Source organism: Marmota marmota, unplaced genomic scaffold, assembly GCF_001458135.2.
Source record: "Marmota marmota marmota unplaced genomic scaffold, marMar, whole genome shotgun sequence".
NCBI classification, from domain to species: domain Eukaryota; kingdom Metazoa; phylum Chordata; class Mammalia; order Rodentia; family Sciuridae; genus Marmota; species Marmota marmota.
This window is the reverse complement of record NW_026000211.1, coordinates 17,157,874-17,179,053: the sequence shown is the minus strand read 5'-3', so window position 1 is coordinate 17,179,053 and position 21,180 is coordinate 17,157,874. Positions and strand designations below refer to the sequence as shown.

At 32.3% G+C, this 21,180-nt stretch overlaps 1 long non-coding RNA gene across 1 annotated transcript in view; it reads right to left on the bottom strand.

The window, feature by feature from the left end:
- Positions 1-18,737, bottom strand: part of LOC125612893 — a 66,843-nt gene extending 48,106 nt beyond the window's left edge. The window contains exon 1 of the long non-coding RNA XR_007343380.1: positions 18,452-18,737. This is a non-coding gene — a long non-coding RNA (uncharacterized LOC125612893). The remainder of the gene's footprint in view (positions 1-18,451) is intronic.
- Between the last annotated feature and the right edge of the window lie 2,443 nt (positions 18,738-21,180).

The window sequence follows — 21,180 nt, the reverse complement described above, 5'->3', positions numbered from 1 at the left end:
ATAACTGCTTCTAATTCTTCTCAGTAGATAGTCACAGGATATTTGTGTACAACTGTAACTCATGTCCACAAACATAAATTGCTTTACCTTCTCGCTCATTTTTATTTTGATTATTACCTTATTGATTTAAGAGTACCTTATAAAATATGAATTAAAGCCTGATGTGAAAAAATGTGACTTGACAGTTTCTTTATACTTAATGTGATTTTCCTTATAGACAGCAAATACTTGGATACTTTTGTTCATTCTGATAAACTCACTTAATTGCTGTGTTAAATTATGGTAGATGAAAAATTCCCAACTATCTGTATGTCATCAATTTATTTCACATGTTCTTTGTTCTGTTTTACTCTTCTTCTGTGCTTTATTAATTTAGTATATTATCTACTACATTTCGTCTTCTCTACTGATGCATTTGATATACATTCTTTATTAATAGTGACTAACCTAGGTTTTACTTTATGTGTCCTTATGTAATCAAGATTTTATTTAAAATAATACATAATATTATACTGATTTGTGTAGTGCAAGGGCCCATTATGTTATATTCTCATTTCCTCACTTCAATCTTTTGGCTATTATTTTTACACCATCTATTTTATATATATTAATAGCACACAATATAGTATTTCCAATTTAACTTCAGACCATCCCTAATCTTTTAAAGGAAAACAAAATTATATTGATGCAATTTGATTTTTATTTGTATTTACCTTACCTTTGGTTCTTTTGTTGCTCTAAGTTTCAGTGATATTTTTTCTAAAAAAAAATATTTAACATTTTTTACAGATTATTTTTGTCTTCTGTCAATTTCCTCAAATTTTATCTAAGAAAGTCTTATTTTGATGTATGTTTTCAGTGAGTATGAAACTCTAGCTTGACTTTTTTTTTTTTTTCCCCAGCACTTTGTAAACAACATTAGACTGTCTTTTTGCTTTCATGGCTTCTGATGAAGAATGTGCTATAATTTTTATTATTGTTCCTGTCATGTTTTCTTTTTCTCAAGACACCCCCAATACTTTCTTTGATTCTGTGATAAACAGTTTGAATATAGTCTAGTTTGTTGTTTTTCTGGACTATTTCTTGGTCTATGTCTCTTATTTTTGTGGTTTGTCATCTGTCATTATTGCCTTGTAGAAATTTCTGCCATAGTTTCTTCAAAAAACTTTTTTGCTTTCTCTCTTTACTCTTCCTCTGGAATATAGTTATACATACTTTAGAAGCTCATTATTGATCTACATACCATAGAAATTTTGTTATTTTTAAATTGCAGTTCTCTTTGTTTTTCATTTGGTGTAATTTCCACTGACCTGTCTTCTTGTTTGCTTATTCTTTCTTTAGCTGGGCTGGCTGTATTATTGAGCCTGTAAAAGACAGTCTACATTGCTGGTGGTATTTTTTATATCAAGCATTTTATTTTATTTTATGTTTTAATTACTTACACATGACAGTGCAATGGCCTTGACTTATCACCCATTTGAAACAGATGGGATATAATTTCTCATTTTTCTGAGTGTACAGGTTGCAGAATCACATTGGTCATGCAATCACATATATACACACAGTAATAATAATGTCTGTTTCATTCTACTATCCTTCCTATCTCCCCATCCCCTCCCTGAGACCCTCACTGTTATACAAAATACATGTATGAAGATGTGAAGAAAAAAAAGAAAAGAATAGCATTACCCTAGATTAGGTAGAGAGAAGTGATTGGAAGCATTTGATTTTAATTTCTATATCTTTATAAAATTGCCCATTGAAGTTTACATACAGTTCTTTTTCTGTAGAGTTGTTTACAAGTGAATTATCATTACATCAAAATTATTACAGGGAGTAAGATGCCAATGGAATAAGAAACACCAGGTATTGTTCCCTCTTAAGGAACACCAATTTGAACAACTGTGCAGGCATGAAACCACCTTCACAAGGGCTAAGGAAATCAGGTGAGAGCTTACAATACCTGGTTTTAGTGTAATAATAAAATGCCTTAAAATAGTTTATTAATGTTCTATTCCATCTCATCATAAAAATTGACTATTTTAATTTTGTTAGAGGCTAACCCAACACTATAATTATACCAAGGGTGCACACATTTTGTTTTGTTTCTTTTTTTAAAAAGTTTATACATTTCTGATGAGGAAAATGTATCACATACTCTAAAATATTTTTTTGCAATTTTTCTTCTAAAGTATTCAATTTCTTATAAACTGTTAATTAAGTCAATAGTTATTGCTGTTTGGTAAAATATTAATGTAAAATTTAAAAGCCTGTGTAAAGTAAGTTCAAGTAAAAGTAAATTGCCATCAAATAACATGGTATTAATGAAAATGACTAAGCCGAACATAGAATTGCTTTTGTCACCACTTCCAACTCTAAGCAGCACATGGAGAAAGATACCTCCAGTTTTAAAGAGGGAATCAAGTGGGCCTTTATTCAATAAATATTACTGAATAAAGCATATTTTACACAGAAAAGGTTAAACTCTGTCAGGAACCTGGAATGTAATTCTACAAAGGGAAATTATTCACTCAGTATTTATTTTGTAGCCTTGAATTGAATGTGTTATGATTCTTATTTGGGTATAAAAGCCCATATCACATTTGAAAATAATACTTTATCCATTTATATGGAACTCTTATCCTAAATGAATCTTATTTTTCAATATAGAAATTTCTATAATTTGTTGACTAAAGAAGAAATAAAATGATTAAAACACTTTAATTCAATAAGGAATTCCTGTAAGATTAGGGCAGTTTTTATTTTGCTATTCATAAATATATTTGAATAATCAGGTGCTCTTTTTTCATGGTTATAAAATATAAATATAAAAATAAGAAAATATAAATTATAAAAAATAAGTCTCATACAAAATGGTGAAAACAAGAATAATTTCCAGAGTTCTACCTCATCTTTGTACCATTATTCATTTTATTTTGAAAATATTTGGAAGTAGATATAAATATTACTAGAGTTTTAATAGGAAGAAATAAAATTATAAAATTGATCTCATGATTTTATAGTGTAATATAAAGTTGATTTTCTATGTTACTTACTTTTATTGTCATATTATTATATCATAAACATAGTATATATTATTAACTCTTTCAATAATATTATCTTTAAAAACTGTGATTTCTATTATATGAATGTTTACATATGTTTTAACCATTTCCCTTTGATGGAGCTTGATTTAGCTACTAATTTTTCTGTTATTATTATGTCAAAACCCTGTTATACAGAAATATTTTATGACTTCAATGCTGTTTAAATAAATAATAAATTCTGTGAAGTTTTACCCCTGAGTCAACAATTATCAATATTTTAAAGTATAAAAGACTTTTTCTCCTACTTAAAAACAAATTACAGTTCTCTTTCCTTATCTTTCTCTAAAGTTTCATTTAAAGAACACTGAGTAAGATGGTCAAATTTGACAATGAAACATTATGGAACTAAACAAATATGTATACATTTGTGTGTGTACCTGGATGCAATTTTTGTTAGTATGTACTGTTAAAAATTATTTGAAAAAATCGAACTATCTACCAGATTTACACACATGTACATTGTACAAATTCACTACTTTCAAATGTCAACTATCTCCAAAAGTATGATTATTTTTTGAAAAATAAATGTAACCATATTCTGGAGAAACTGTTTAATAAAGTCATACATTTAATTTGGCTTCATTAAAAATAATCATTCCAGTAATATAAAAGGGAGAGGAAAAAACCCAAATATGATATAATATAACATAACATAATATAATATACTGTGTCTTCACAGGTAAATTTTAGGTTTGTAAAATAGAAGAACATCAATATGTTTGATAGCAAGGTTTACCTACATTCAAAAGTGATCCATGAAATAATTGTCTTCTTAGAGATGAAGTATAAAATCCACAAAATAGTATCCAAATGAGGGATAAATAATATGACATACAAAAGAAAAAGGATGATTAACAGGCAAAATTTTGCTGTAACTTTATTAAATATTTTAACTTATAATGAATGAAACATCAATTAGATGGCATGTAAATTAATCAAAGTAATTGTTTAAGAGGGATTTCTAGAAATAATCATTGGTAGTGCCTGTGGAAGCATCCAGCCAGGGATGAATATGCCCTGGAAAATAACAACATTTCCAGTTCTCAGTCCTGCTAAATTAATTCCACCCATCTAATGACTGATATCCCATGAAAATCTTTGGGGATGTTAATATAGATTGACATTGTTTAAAACTGAGTTTTTATCATATCCAAGTTTCAATCCCAATCTGCTTTTGCACCTGTATTTTCTGAGTTTTACTTTTTAATCTTACTCAGTGTTGTCAGCAAATACGTATTGTACAGGCATGAACTTTATAACCATCTTAGAAACATTCTTTTCTTTGAGCTCTTATAACAATCAACACATATTTTGAAGTTACCTTTAAAACATCTCTTGCTTTTTCTGCCCTTCACCATTTTGAAAACTATTTAGTTGATAACTTGTGTCCTTGATCTATTCACTCCATGACTGCTGAATACAGTATTATTTGAGTTAACATATGGTCATATTGTTTTCTGGCTTAAGTCAAGCCAGTGTTTATCCCTATTCTTGTGTCCAAGGCATTTGTGAAAGCTCACAAAATCATTCATCTCATGACTGCCTGTTGTTAATCCTTCTCTCAGTCTCTCATCCTTTTATATATTATGATCTAGCAACACTAATGGTTTTTTGTTGCAGGAAAATGTCTTAATGTGCTATGTTGCCTGTAGCCTCAATGGGACTCTTGTTCTTCTAGGATTTGGTTGGTTAACATCTACATACCTCTATTCTGAAGGTAGTATCTGCCTGATGCGTCAAATGCTTTTATTTTAAATATTTCTTTAGTTGTAGATGGGACACAATACCTTTATTTATTTATTTTTATGTGGTGCTAAGGATCGAACCTAGTGTCTTATATATGTGAGGCAAGTGCTCTGCCACTGAGCCACAATCCCAGCCCAATAAATGCCTTTTTATAATAATTCATACATAATTTTGCTCATGGATTGTAGAACTACATTTTTATTTATGAATTTATCTTTCCCCCTAATATGCACTGGTATCATAGAGAGCAAAACCTTTAATTTTTTGTTCAATGCCCACAATCTACCCCAGTATCAGTCACAAGTCTATGGATGGAAAGATAAGTTGTACTATAGTCATAATTAGCCATAACTTCTACAAGAAAGCCAAACAAAAACAAAACACAGTGTCAAAGGATTTATATTTTAACCATTTCAAAGTTTTGATATACTAAATTTAAGCAACATAGTGTTTAATAAAATTAATATGCATGAAATCACAGATTTTTTTCATGATTCTTTATCTGTGTGGCCAAGTTTACAGGCACATGATAGAAATTATCTATTAAGAATCAAGCTCATAGCAGCAGAGAATAAAATGATGGTTGCTAGGGCCTGGGGAGTCAGGAAATGAGTTGTTATTCAACAGGTATATATTTTCAGGTAACCTAAACAAATGAAGTCTAGAGATCTAAGATACAACACAGTGCCTATGGTGAATGACATGGTATTGTACACTTCAGAATTGATTAAGAGGGTAAATATCATAAGTGTTGTTACCAACAAACAAACAAACAGGCAAAAAATAAAATCAAATAAACCAAAGGTCCACTGGAAAATTGTGGGAAGTGTTGCGTGTCTCCTACTTTGGTCATAGTGACATGACACAGGTGTTTATTAATGTCCAAAATCACCAAATTGCATGCCTTATATCTATGTCAGTCTTGGTATGATAACTATATCTCAGTAAAGTTGCTTTTAAGAAATGCATCTTATACCACCTGTAAGGTGGTCTAGGAAAACTAGTTTGTATCTTCCATATAATTTCAGTTAAAAGACTGTAATGAAATTTGAGTCATTGGGTTATCTAACATGTCTGCTGCTATTAGCCTATGCTAGAAATTGTACTAATCTTTGCTGTTAAAACTCACGTAAATTTGCCATCTTCATCTGTGTTAGTGGGTATGAATCTATTTACATATTTCATTGTTGAAATCAAAAGTATTAAACACCTTTTCTATGTAATATATGAATAAAATATACCCTGCAAAAATAAATGACAAAAATTAAGAAAAAATATTTTACTCGAATTTTCAATCTTAACAGCTTTACAAGCATAATTCATATTTACCAATATTCCCTGTCTCATCAGAGCTGTTTCTGAGATTTATGCACATATATTAATCTCTTTTTTCATTAAGTTATTTGGAAACATACACACATATTTATACATGTTTGTATTTAGATATAAATATCTAAAGCCTGCACCTAAGTTCAATGAGATCTTCCATAGCATTCATGTTTGTTCTAAGCACACATGTATTTACTTAACAGGAACTGAAATACTAAAAAAAATTAGATTCCTTTGTGATTACAGTACATATAATTTTGCTAGCATTGTACCCCTTCCTGAAATTCTCTGCCTACGATTTCAAAATCTTTGCTTAATATTTAAATTATCACTTACTTTAATTCTTGTGCAAGATTTGAATACAGAATCTCACACAGTTGTTGTCATACAAAAGGGTGACTAATGATTCTTGTGCCTCCACCTAAGAAATGTCTCTATGAGCCTCTGTAATCATTCATCACAGATGGTAGAAATCTGTAACATGGCCCACTTACCATGAGCACAGTTGACCTAAACAAAATTAACATCCACATTAGAAAATTTTATTATCCATTCATAAATTTCAGTGGCATAACATAAGTGTCATGCCATCTTAGGTCTTGCATCAGTAATTGATTTGTTTATGATACAAACTAATTCTCAACATTCTGTCTCTTTCCTAACAATAACAAGTAGAAGCATGAACAGGGAAGGTTATTATTTACTAGCCACAGCTCAATGCACCATGTAATCAAATCCTTTGTCAGAGCATCCTGCCACATAATCAGATCCTGTGAATTGTCAAAGGCAATTTTATAAATATATATTCATTTAAAGGCTCAGTAAGCTTGTTATGGTGTAGGAAAAGTACATTTTTCTTCTTCTTTTTTCTTTTCTCTGTTGTTGTATTTTGAATTCTTGTATATGGAATAATTACATTTCTTAAAAGTACAGTTCAACTGTGGAAAAATAATAAATTCTCTATTCACCTATAACAAATATTACCCTTCAAAGCCCACTACATTAAATTATCATGATTTGATTTGCTTATAATTTTCTCCCAGGATAACTTCTTCACAGCATAACTTCTTTATAAGGTATTTTAAATGTATTTTTCTAAAATTTTAATAAATAATTTTGCTGAGCCAGGTTAGAATTTAATAATAATTCAGTATGTAATCCAAAGCTTATCAAAGTTTACAAAAAGCAAGTTTACAAAGAGCGAGTTTCTGTGTAATTTGTCACTTTGCCTTTGTTCATTGGTCCCTGATGGACAGGTGAACACCTTTCCAATTTTGTTTCCTCTTGGTGCCAGGGAGCCGCGCACTTCATAAGTTTCAAGGCATTGACTAAAATGACTAAGCCGAACATCGATCTGCACCTCCTTGAAGAGGCCAGGTGACGCACCACATATAATAATAATAATAATAAAAAGGTATTACATGGTTATTCTTACAAGACAACAATTACATAATCTCTGAGAAATAATAGCAAAGAGATAGGCCTCTATTCTCTCAAGAATTGCTTATGTGCCTGAGAAAATCAGCCAGGATACCTTTTTTTCATTCGACATTAACTCTAAAATTATTGAATATCTACTCTTGCACTCAACACAATTAGGGGGAACAAAAGACATGGAGGATTCAGTCTATATCCTTGGGGAATTTAGGATAATGAAATCTAGGCAAAGAGAATAGCAAGAGAACAAGGAAGGAGAACAAAGCAAATGCAAGGAGAGAGAGAAAAAAATATGCTTGTGGTTATGAAGCAATCATAAGGCTATTTTGGCTTAATCAAAAGTGTTTGGAGTAGGAATTGATTGACAGGTTTTGGAACATAAAATGTAAGTTGGACTTTCTAGGCAGAAACTAATGGACGTGGGCTGAAGTGTTATAGGATTAGTAAAGGCATTTTGTTGGTTGGGTGATCTTTTCACATGTTTCTTAGGATCGACGGTAACTTAAAAATAACTATAATATTATATTTAATGTAATATTTAAGTCCATTAATTATAGTAACAATATAATAATACTTTGTAGGGGCTCCCCTACTGTGAAGTCTCCACCTTCTGCCTCAGTCTCTAATCACTCCCCATGGTGACGGTGAAGGCAGTGACATGTATGATCAGAGAGTTGAGCACAAATACCTCCTACGTCTGATCAAGTCTCATCCTCTCCTATTATGAAGATCCTCTGCCTGAAGCTGGTACATTTCTTTCCCTATAAGTGTAGGGGGCAGGCTCAGTGGGGGTGGGCTGCAGCTGCTCATATTCAGTACTGCTTGTCACCATGAAGGGTGTATAAAGTAAGTTCAAAGTAAAAGTAAATTGCCATTAAATAACTGGGCAGGTGTAGGCAGGTGTAGCCTGACTGCTGTTATCTGTACTCTTGCGTCTATACGGGTACCTCAAATGCCAATGAACTTGTAATTTGGTAATGAGAAAATCTAGAGCTCAATAGTCCTAAGATCTTTCCCTTATCTCAATCTTTGTGATTAACCATATTTAAACACAAACACCAAGTTCAATCTGACATATAAAAATAGCATGAAATAGACTTACACATCTATTTTTACTAACATATAACAAATCTGTAAAGTAACACTTGCTACTAAAGACAAATGTTCCCTTTTTGAAATCACACATTCAACCACACTGTTTAACGAAACATGTAACAGTGCTTTGCAATCTAACAAGAAAGATTTCCATCTCACCATAAAAATTGACTGAGTTTTAATTTTGTTAGAGGTTAGCCCAACACTATAACTGGTTCAAACATTTTGCTTTGTTTCTTTTTAAATAAAATTGATAGATTCTAATGAGGAAATGTATCTCATTTTCAAAAATAATTTTGTGCAATTTATTCTTTTAAAGTATTTAATTTATTATAAAGTATTAGTCAATAGTTATTGCTGTTTGGTAAAATATTAATGTAAAATTTAAAAGCCTGTGAATTTGGTGACAGATGCTTTTTCTTCTGCTCTAGAGAGAATTTCTCTAACCCTGGGATAGGAAGTTATAATCCATATTTCTTTTTTGAATGAAAATGTAAATTTTTCCATATGGAAAGAATCAAGGGAAATTTGCCCGATCAAGCTTGAAAATTTAGATGCACTCAGTAGTACTTCCCATGATTAGACTGAACAAGAAGCAGCAGCATGGATCCTCTAAAATTACTGCAATGAAGTTCAGAGGGAAAAGATCATTATTGAAATGTCATTGATTGTGAACTGAGCTAGATGGGCCCACCTTTCTGCTAAGGAAAAAAAAATGAGAAAAATCTAGGTAAATATACAAAACCTTTGCACTGAAGAGCTAGCCAAATTGTCTTGTCGGCAATCCCTATCTCAAAAGGAAGGCAATGTCCTAGGATAGAAGCTGAGTGTGGACACACTTTTTTCTCGTAATGGTTTACAGATCCTGGAGGTGATTACAGAAGAGCTGAATATTTTTGATAGACACTAAGAGTGTACATTGAAAGTAAAGGGGACTACATGGTAGCTCTGTTCACAATTTTTGACTCAATCAAAATTTTAGTTGCTGCCTTCAGTGAGAAAAGCAGTGCAATTTTCTTTGGCAATATTGGCTTAGCATATTCATGCCGTTTGGTAACTTCTTAGATCTCCAGAAAAATTTGTTTTCTTTAAATTATTTTATTGAATCTGTTTGTGAAAAAAAATATTGCCCACAGTTGCCTGAAAAACTCTTTTGAAGATAAATAAATAGTAGAATGATATTATAGTGTGTTAGTCAGAATTGCCTTGCAGTGATCAGAATACCTGACAAGAACAACTTAGAGGAAGAAGGAGTTATTTTGGCTCATGGTTTCAGAGCATTCAGTCCATGGTAGAAGGGCATGCTAGAGGAAAACTAAGTAGTTTGTGGCAGGCAGAGACAGAAAGAGGCCAAAGAGACATAGAAAGAGGCCAAAGAGACATAGAAAGAGGCCACAGACCGAATCCTCAAGGTCACAACCCCAGTGACCTACTTCATGTATATCCCATCTGCCTACAGTTACCAACTTGTAGTACATTCAAATTATTAATCCATCAAATGGATTAATCTACTGATGAGGTTACAGTTCTCATGATCCCAGTCATTTCACCTCTGAATTTTCCTGTACTACTTAATGCATGAGATTTTGCGTGGGACATTCCAGATCCAAACAATAATAGATTGGAGATAGAGGCCAAGCCCAGACATATCTATAGCTGTAAGTATAGTGATAGAGGTAAATATCAATGAAAAATATTGAAATGCAGAAAAACACTCATTGAGTTATTCCATAAAAGCAATGTTAGAAAGAATGAAAAAAAATATCAAATGAGTTTATCCATTGTTTCTCTGTCCTTTTTCCTAAAACTAACAGTTTTTTGTAGTCATGCAGATTAGGTGGAACTTCAAGAAAAGGGAACAGCCTGAGGAAGATTTCTGAAGGTTTACAAACAATGTCCCCCTCTTTCCAAGTAAGCAATCCCTTTTTAATTAAACATAAAATCAAAAACAATTAGTGCAGCTGAACTCAACTTCTCTGATTTCTACTCCATCTAGGTAACAGACCATGTAAGTTGGAAAGTCATGCAGTGTAAGTGAAAAGGAATAGAGAGAGAACAGAAAAGATAATAGTCTATGAGACTGAGAACTATACAAACTCCAACATTTAGTGGCCAAATTTTTCCTTTTAGCTTCCTTATAAAATCAAGACTTTATTTCTGTAACATAATTCACTTTGCAGACCAGATTCAGTGAAAGTGCTCTGCTCTCCCCACCTGCTGCTATGAATTATATAAGCTGATATTCTATTGGCCGTGTCTGACAAAGGTAAATTAGTCTTTTACTGGGTATTTTCATGTGTCAGTTTTCTCAGAGGGAAAAGAAAAGAAAAGAACAAAGACATGAGAAAAGAAAGTCCTTCTCTATTTATGATTCCTCTTAAATCTCCTACCAAAAGAGAACAAGGTAAAGAAGCAAACATGGTCTCAAAAATTAAATTGGTCAGAAAACATTTTTTGTCATAATGATGTTCTTCATCTCATTTTAATCATGGAGCTTTTTGTTTGAAGGAAAACCTTACAAAGGACTACAATATATCAAACATATTTTAAGATGAATAAGCTTAAAATGTCAGTGAAATAAAGCCAAAGTAAACTTTTATCAAGTGTTTTAATGTTTCATAAGTCCAATACTAAAATCAAATGCTAATAATATGTGCCAATAATTTTCCATCTGAATTTGAAATGAATGCAAGTAAATAAGTAATGAAAGAAAGACTAGCATGGTACTTTATATTTTGTTAAAGAAAAACATACATTGATTTGTTTAATAAACTAATCTACAAATACTTAAATTTTTCACTTCAGAAAAAGTATGGTCACTAATACTGTCCTCCTATTGTGTCAGTGTACAACTGTTAATAAACCTTTTTACTCATACGTATTATAGAGCACAATGGGAAGAGAAAGGAGAAGACCATCTTTTAGGCATTCTTGGTCATATGATTTCATTTCTTAACAATCCTACAAAGTACACACTCTTATCACTGTTTTAATGATGAGAAAACATGCTCACAGTAGTCAAGTAAAACACTTCATTAAAGCTATACGTTCATTAAAATAAACACACCCTTTCTTTTTGATCTGGGTTCTCCTAATGACATATTTATGTTCTTTTCATATAAACCTTACTTTATGCAATCTCAGTCTAAGTGTTGTATGAATAAAAAACATTTTTAGGCTCTGTTTCTCACTCTGTTAAGTAAAAGACTATCAGTTTATTCCTATTTGCCTCTCTGTTTCTCTAGGAACTTATATAGCAAGCATACTTTCTCCAAGGGAGTTAAAACATATTGGGAATAAATCTGCTAACATTAAATGGATATATCATAGCATCATTTTATGAATTTTACCTTGGATTTTTCTAAAAATAGGAATACTTGGTGTTTATACCCAAGCACAATTCAGATTTGTTACAGGGTTAAAAATCTGAAATGTTATCTAATCCCCCACAAGGTCTTAAAACAAATAATCCCAGTACCATAGCATGGGAACACATTGTCTAAAGGAAAGATTTAAGATCAGATTATGCCATCCATTGTAGAAGCTTCAGCTGTGCTTAATTTTTTCTTTTTTGAAATAGTGAAAGGGGAAATAGGAAAGAAAATGTTTTCATATACATATAAATACAAATGTATATTTTACCATGAAGGATTAAAATCTAGATAATAACAAAATTGCATGTAGAGAACAATTTAACTTAATTTGGGTAGCTATACCTGCCGTGTCTTCAGGTATAATTTAATTAAAAATGGAAAGCATGATATTTGGGTAATAAATTTTTGAACATTCTATCTAATTACCAACTATGAGTGCACTGACCTCATGCTGCTACTAAACAACTGAAAATAACAGAAAATGTATTTCCCTAATGTTCCTTACAAAATAAGCGGAGTTAGCCAATTATAACTAATTGTTTACTTTCACATTTCCACTTAAGCAAATATATATGTTAAAACTTAGAATCTCAGAAAAATTGAGATTATTAAATTTCCACATTAACAGAAAAAGTTTTTCAACACATTATTAAGGAAGAGTTTTCCTATCTATATAAACTTGTCTGAAGCAAATGAGGACCTTGAAATAAAAATAAACTCTGTGACAATAAATTATAAAAATCAAAATGAGTTCCTTACTATAAAAGTTATGAAATTTTCATTGACTGTTTGTGCTTATTATCACAGAGATAACAATGTACACTTCAGTTCTCAATGCAACCTGCTTTCAGGCAATCAATTGATTTATTAAATGTGGCAACACATGTGCTCTGAATTTAGAGTCTTAAATTATACACAAAAGCTTATGTAATGTTCTCTTTCAATAGCCTACTCTGAGATTGAAAGCACTTGGAAATTATGAATAGAATGATTTACATGTATGTAATGTGTGTGAACCAGCAAGTGAAGATATTTCAATGGAATGATTGTGGGTAGGAAGAGATGCCATGCAATTGAGCAGCATTGGCCCAAGGAAATGATGATGAGATTTAGTTGCGGCATGTTTGCTGATCACATCACCTCACACAAGTCATTTTCCTCTGTGGCCATATCTTTTTTCCATAAAATGAAGGTAATATTTCACTTTGAAGAATCTTAGAATAAAGGAAAATGATTAGGATCTTTATGTATTGAATTGTTCAGAATATTGTAGGTTATAAAACAAATTGTTATTGTTTACATCAAAGTTGTAAGATTTGGCACAGAACTATACAGAATTTCCCTAAGGCTATAAGAAATAAAAAGATGCTTGGCATTTAGAGTATTATGTAATGTCAACATAAACAAATAAATACATCCCAAATGTAATTTTCCATCATGTCCTCAGAAATAAACCTTTTAAAATGAAAACTTCCTCAAATTAGATTATAAAGCAAAGGTACACCTTTGGGAGAAGCCAGTGATGGTAATATGACTATAAAAATGCAAAAGTCATTCAGTTTCATCACTTTCTGCCTGTATTCCTCTCTTTTTCTTTGCTTCCCAATATTCTATATTTTTTCTCTCTGTATCCTGTTTCTATTTCTCTCTCTTCATAGTTCAGCTAAAATATATATTCCTGCTTTGTACCTGTTTTCCTATGGGCTGCTCTACTAATCATTCATTCAAGCACAGGTTAGGTACGAATTTTGCATTCCTTAACTTGCAGAAGGAGTTAGTGTTATATCCACAATATAAATATCTATGTATCGATGTGTATTACAGATAATGGAGTTTATTCATTTATTATATGCCAAAAATTTAGCTTCTTACATTTCAAAACCTAAGCTTATGATAGAATGATAGAAATGCAAGAATGTGAAAAGTAGGTCATCTGTCATTTAAATAAATCCAACAGTCTTGAGAGGATAATTAAATGCCAAGAATCATAATAAACTATGGATTATATTGGAGGAACCATCTTGAGTGTTCAATAGAAGGAGGTTCACATATTGCTGGAGGAATGGGGCCACAGGAACAGGACAGAGGACAGAAGAAAACGTTTGAGTGAAAATCTAGATAGTATATTATACTGGGAGAAAAATTCAACAGAGCAGTGTCAGGGAGATGGAATGTGAGTACTGAAGAATTCTGGAAGATCACCTGGAGGTCAGAGAGCCAGAAGCACATCCACGTATCTAGAACTTAAACTGCAAGAAGGGAGGGAAACAAGAAATAAGTTTGGGACATCAGCAAGACTGCAAACAGGAAAATGTCTGAATTTTGTGTTTAGAATAAATGAGTGGTCCCAGGGAAACTGAAGAGGTAATATATGATTTGCTAAAGATGGCTCTTTGGCATTTACTGGAAGCATTAATTAGATTGAGAGAGTGAAGCCAATTAGAGGCTAGGGCCGGACGAATCATAAGTAAGTTACCATGGAGCCATTTCCACACCAGAATTTAATTCTAAATTTGTAACCTAAGGGACAGTAGCATATAGTCAATATTTCCCATGAAAATTTGTTAGAAATATGACATATTGGAAGTCAAAAGAGCATCTCTCTGTAAATATAAAGTAAAGGCTTCTTTTAATTAGAACTTTACATTTGTTATTCACTACTGCATTCCTAGAGATTATAATGGTAACTAACACATCTTATATGCTCAGTAATACTGGTTGAAAAATAAGTTAACTATAACCAGGTTGTCTTTTATATTGATGGAAAGATTTTTATCTGTATGGTTGGCTGTTTTGTTTTTCTACTTGGTGCTAGATACAAGTAACTAACTTATTTTTAGGGTCTTTACTGTATGAAAATGTATTTTTCATAGCTTAGATGAAGAAATGTTGCATAGATGGAGGCCTAACACTAGTGATAAAAAAATAGATGAAACCTCATGATTATTTGACTGGGTGAGATGGCACACACCTGTAGTCCCAGTGGCTCAGGAGGCTGAGACAGGAGGATCATGAGTTCAAATCCAGCCTCAGAAAAAGCAAGGAGCTAAGCTACTCAGTGAGAACTTGCTTCTAAATAAAATTTAAAAAATAGGGATGGAAATGTGGTTCAGTGGCCAAGTGCCCCTGAGTTCAATCCCTGATACCAAAAAAAAAAAAAAAAAAAAATTGAGCTCAGCTCAGGATGACTTTAACATGGATATAATGATAAAGGAAGAGAAAAGTAGACATTAATATAGAATAGCTTAAAGATTGGATAGGATAGAGAAGGAGATGATGGGAAAGACAAAAGAGGAGCTAGTCAGAGATGCTATGGCTTGGGAAAGTCATGAATAAACATAGAAAAATATGAAAGAACTTTCAAATTCTATGCAATTAATAACCTAATGGTTTTAGGTATGTATGTTTATTTTAAATAAAATTCTGATGCAGAAATTGATTTTTTTAAATTAGGAGAGTGGTCTGAATGGAGATAAAAATGAAAAAGTCACTATATGTGGCATTTCAATTAATATATTTGGATAAAGTACATCAGGAAGAATATAGTCAGAGATGAGAATTCTAAAGATGAGAACTTGGGGAATGTAGATCATAAAGAAGAAGAAAAAATACTAAAATAAAGCATTATTAAAAGTCCTGGGAACTTAGAGGAGAAATAAGAACTATTATGTAGGCATTATTTCAATTATTTTAAAATAGAATATCACAAAATTCTAACATTTTCTGAGAAAACTTTAAAACATCACTTAAAAAGCTATATAATTCAGATAAGCCTCAGAATACTCAACAGAAATAGTAGATAAAAGAAGTCAAAAAACAAAACAAAAACTTTTAAAATATAAAATTTTTCAGAAACAGGAGGAAAGACATAGCAATGGGTAAGAAAGTTGGGTAGACAGTCAAATATCATATAGCACAATTTCACAGATAAGAAAATTGGAAAATAAACTTAAATAAGATAAATATTTTTGCCTAGTAAAATATAAAGATACATTTAAGGCTTCACAGTATACTGAGGAGTTGTGAGTGAAGGCTATGGGGAATGAGGTTCTTTTATGGTTTGCTTATAGAAATGAAAAATGGAATTCCCTACAGAGGACAAGTGGGTCACATCCAACAAAGTTGTGTACCCATTTACCCATTAACTCAGATCCCACTTCTCAGCAAAACTCCAAGGATATATATACTGTAAAGCATTTGAAAAAAAATAAAAATGAATATTTTTGCAGCTGAATGTGTAATGGAAATATATTGAAAAACATAAAGACATACATGCATTGAAGAACCTTGGTTCAGATTCATGCAATGGAATACTGTGAAACAGTATAAAGGCATGAGAAAGATCTATATCAGCATAATCAGCTAATGTAGAGTGAAAACAGCAAGGTGCAGAAAATTATAAAGCAATTAAAGTCATTGAAATTCCTTTCCTCACTTTTGCCAAAAACACAATCATAAATGAGAACCTAATAAAATGCTTAAAAAGAGTGCCTGAAAAAGGAATGGAAAGCAATTTTGACTTCACAGGTTATTGATGTCTACATTCACAATGCAAATTTTCTAAAATATAAAATATACTTAAAGGAAGGTAAAAACTTTAAAATGAATGTTTGAACAAGAGAAAAAATGAATCTAACTTTATACTGAATTGGTAACATAATCACACATGCCAGGAATTAATTTAGGTAATTTTAAAACACAGCAGATGATTGCTCACTCTCAGTGGGTTATTTATTAGGAGGACAAAAATAACTAAAAAGAAGTTGTGAAAGTTATTTAGTGTATTTGTTGTAAATGGTGGAATTGGTATTGCAATTTATTAATTTTTATTTTTGTTGTGGGATAGATCAAAAGAGTACATGTATTGATATGTTGGGAGTCATGATTATCACTGTAGGAAATTGGTAAATATAGCAAAATTAAATTATGAGTCCATAAAGAGAGCTATTTATGAATATTGGGTAAGTGATAAAAACAATAATTTGAATTAGCAATGAAATTTCATAAGACTACATGCATATATAATTCATATAGATCAGTACATATGTATTCATTTACTCAAATATAAATACTTGAGTTTATTTTTAATCATGAATTTGGGAAGACTGTCTAAATTCCTTAATTTGATGGAAACTCATAAACCAATTTATTTATTTATTTATTTTAATTAACATAGTCTAAGTTGAATTAATGTGCCATCTCTCTGTACCACCTCTGCAAGCTAATCAATAGATCGATCCACATCATAAACTAACTTAAATATATGAAACAAACAGAATGAAAATTGGACAAATACAATTCTGGAAGAATTAAATAGCAAGTAAAATTGAAAAATATGCTCACACTTACACCTAACTAAAGATATATAAACCACCTAACAACAACACAAAACTTTTTTCTATATTTGGTTGACAATAAATCAAAAGGCTAGTTAATACACCATATTGACAACATGAGCAGAGAAATCCATGTTTTCATCTACTGTTTGTGCAGGGCCAATATTCAGTTAAAACATACCATTGTGGACACATGTTCTAGAATCTGTTCTGATTGGGCAGTATCTGTGCTCTATGTACTTGAAAAAAAATTTAATAACTCCCTTGTATGAGTAGGAGCATAAACTGGCACTACCTCTTATAGCGCCTTAGCATAATATATCCTGATTAAACATATGTGTGCATGCTAATCCAATAATTCCATTGATGGGAATTTTTTTCACTCCCTATAATATACAAAAATTATTTATACCTTGAAACTTACAGTGCTTTTCTGACAGGAGAACTTTGTTAAACAGGTTGAACGTCTATTGTTGGAGGATCTCATTCTTGGTGTTTCTCCCCATATTGACAAGTTTCACTGGATAGCATTCTTGCACTCATCAGTCTGCTCATGTACTTCTCTCTAGCTAACAGAGCAGTTAATCTGATTGGTGGCTTTGGGATTAAGAACCTGACAAGATTTATTGATCAACCATTCCTCTTTGGTATCACCACACACACACATACACACACACACACACACTTTCAACTATTCTCTACTCCCAAATATTCTGTCAGTTTAATGATAAAGGCTTTGCCCCAAAGGGATTGTACTTACTTAGCTGAATCTAATTCTAATACTTACGTATTTAAACTGAAAAATTTTCCACATTTAAGCCAAATTCTCAAGCACAACATGCCATCAATTTTAATTATCTTTCAATTCTTTATCTACTTACATTTTTATTTTTATCAGTTAGTTGGATTTGAAATATAATCACAAAGAATAGTAATATTTATCAAGAATCCAGTACATTCCATAACATGTAATAGAATATTGTAAGTCAATTTCCTTACTTATGGAATAGATAATCATAGGACCTACCTTGTAGTGTGGACTAAACCTGCATCATATACTTGAGAGTTTCAGTTAGTTTCAGCTACCTCTGGACTTTAACCTCTTCTTTAAAAAGAAACCTGGTTACCCATAAGGTGAATCTTAATCCTCCAAGGATGACACAAGCTTGAATTTGACCAGGATGGTCCCAGTTTAGGTCTGTATCCCTAATATAACAATTATATTTATATAATTAATAATATCCCTCTTGAATCCCCAAGGAGCTTGCATTTGAAGCTTGATTAGATGGTACCCTATTTAACATTGTTGGCTGTTTTAGCGTCACTTGTGGGATACAGGCTGGGCTTTAGCCCAAATTCTTTCATGGCACTTTGGCAGGACTCCTGAATGACAATATCAGGCCCAGCAGTTTCAACATTATCAGAACACAGAGCCTCTCATTGCCACAGATTCTGCCAAGAAGGGCCTCATAACTCAATGCAGAAGAGAAGAGAAATTAATGCATGATGGATTATATTTTGTTAGCGAAACAAAGGGGATAAGGAAGGTATAGAAGCAAAGTTCATATATTTCTTTCCCCAAACAGCTAATTATGGTGTGCAACTCCATAAGGCCTTTGTATAGATTCAAATAGCTAGCAACATTTTGAAAGGCTGATGTGGTTCTGTAAGGCAACACCTGTAATTTGCCTTCTCTTTTTCTCTGACACAGTCTCCTTTCTTCCTCATTTATTGACCAGGGTTTTAGATTCAAAGACATAAAATATGGATTTTTTTCATATTCATCTTTTTCTAAGAAACTCAAAGTAAGACAGTACCAGGAATGACCCTGAAAGTAAGGTTTATGTAATTGGATTTGGGGTTAGGTATTTCACCCATCCAGTAGTAACAAGAATCCCTTTGTCTTTCTTAGATGGGAAGTATAGGTATGGCATGCCATAACATAACCCATTATTAAAGAGTTCAACTTTCTGAATTGTTATTAGATGTCAGGCATTAGAGGATCAAGTGGATGTTGCATTTGTGGATTTAAGGGTTATGAAACCTGTGAGGATTGTGGTGTGACTATTTTTTTATGACATTAAAGATCTTGCAAAAACACAAGGAAAATGATATGCTCAGGGCATTTAATCTCTAATTTAAGACATGTTTTAAAAGTCAGAGGTTTTTAAAGCACTTTCAAAGGAGATTATCATATCCCACAACTGCAGGCTATTCTGTGCTAAAATCAAGCCTAGGATGTAGCAGAGCAACTTAAATAAAGTGTAAATGTCTTATGCCAAATTTAAGATCATAGTAGAAAAAATTGAGAACCTATGACTTGGGATGTGAGTCAATGAGCTCAGGAATCTTTAACTCCCCAAATTCCTTGTAACTACCTGACTGGCAGAAACCTCACTATTTCATTGGGAAAAGGCACAAGCTTTCCTTGTCTGAAGACCCTGTGGTCATCACACTTGGAACATTTGCTTCACAAGAAGATATATTTAAACTCAGTATCCATTCTCCTCCATGTCTTAAAAAATTATAGGGTCAGTTTTCAGCACATTCAAAACTTGAAAGTATGAATTACTTAGAATAAAAAAATCCAAGCACCAAAGTAAGTGAAAAATGGGGAAACATCACCTTAATACTTTCAGGTGATAAGGACAAAAGGTAAGGAAGTTTAGGGAAAAATTCATTGATAATTGTGGGCAAATTTATAATGTAGGATTCAGTATTCTGTTAGGAAACTGGAGCTGAGCAGTTGATCATCTTTTGTTGAAGTGCCTTCTTGAAACCATGAACAGAAAGAAATAACCTGCACTATGTGTTTTAGGGATGCTAGGACTCTGTGAATATGAGACATGAGATTGAAGAAGGGATCCAAAGTCTCAGAGTGGTTACAACCCTAGAATAAAAGTCTGAGAATTTACCATCTGATTATGGTCACACTGAATATTTGAACACTACCTTTAGTAAAGCATCAGGATCTGCACTGGAAGCAAGAAGAATATTATCTGTAAGTTTTTTGGTGCCTTCGCTTTGTAGGTTAAAATTGAGGTCGAACCCAGGCATGGTGGTGCATACCTGTAATCCCAAAATCTAGGAGGCTGAGTCAGGAGGATGAGAGTTCAAAGCTAGCCTCAGCAACTTAGCAAGGTCCTAAGCAACTCAGTGAGATCCTGTCTCTAAATAAAATATAAAAAAGAGCAGTTGGGTTGATGTGGCTCAGTCATTTATTGCCCTGGGTTTAATCTCCAATACCCAGTACCCCACCAAAAAAAAAAAAAAGAATTGAAGTTGGAGATGATGCAGAAGATTGAGGTTCTTCATAGTGCTTTCAACTGGCAGATGTCAGGTGCTAGCATTGGATATTGGATTTGTATTGTTGAAGCAGATGCTATCATCTAAATAGGAAGTAAAGTTGAAGTTTATATTTAGAGTTCATTGGTGCCCAGAAGTACATGACAGTGGCTAATAAATTGATGATGATAATGGTGTTCTTCAAGACATGAAAGATAACCGATTTTCATGATGGAAAAAATAAAAGATAACTTCAAGAAGATTAAACTTCATTTCCATTTTAAGTGCTTATTGTTACTCATAAATTTACCAGATGTATGGTAGCAATCAAAGAGCCCACTGATTGAAAAGACACTAGTTGCTGGGTATGTTGGTGCACACTTGTAATCCCAGAGGCTCAAGAATCTAAGGCAGGAGGATTGCGAGTTCAAATTCAGCCTCAGCAATGGCAAGATACAAACAACTCAGTGA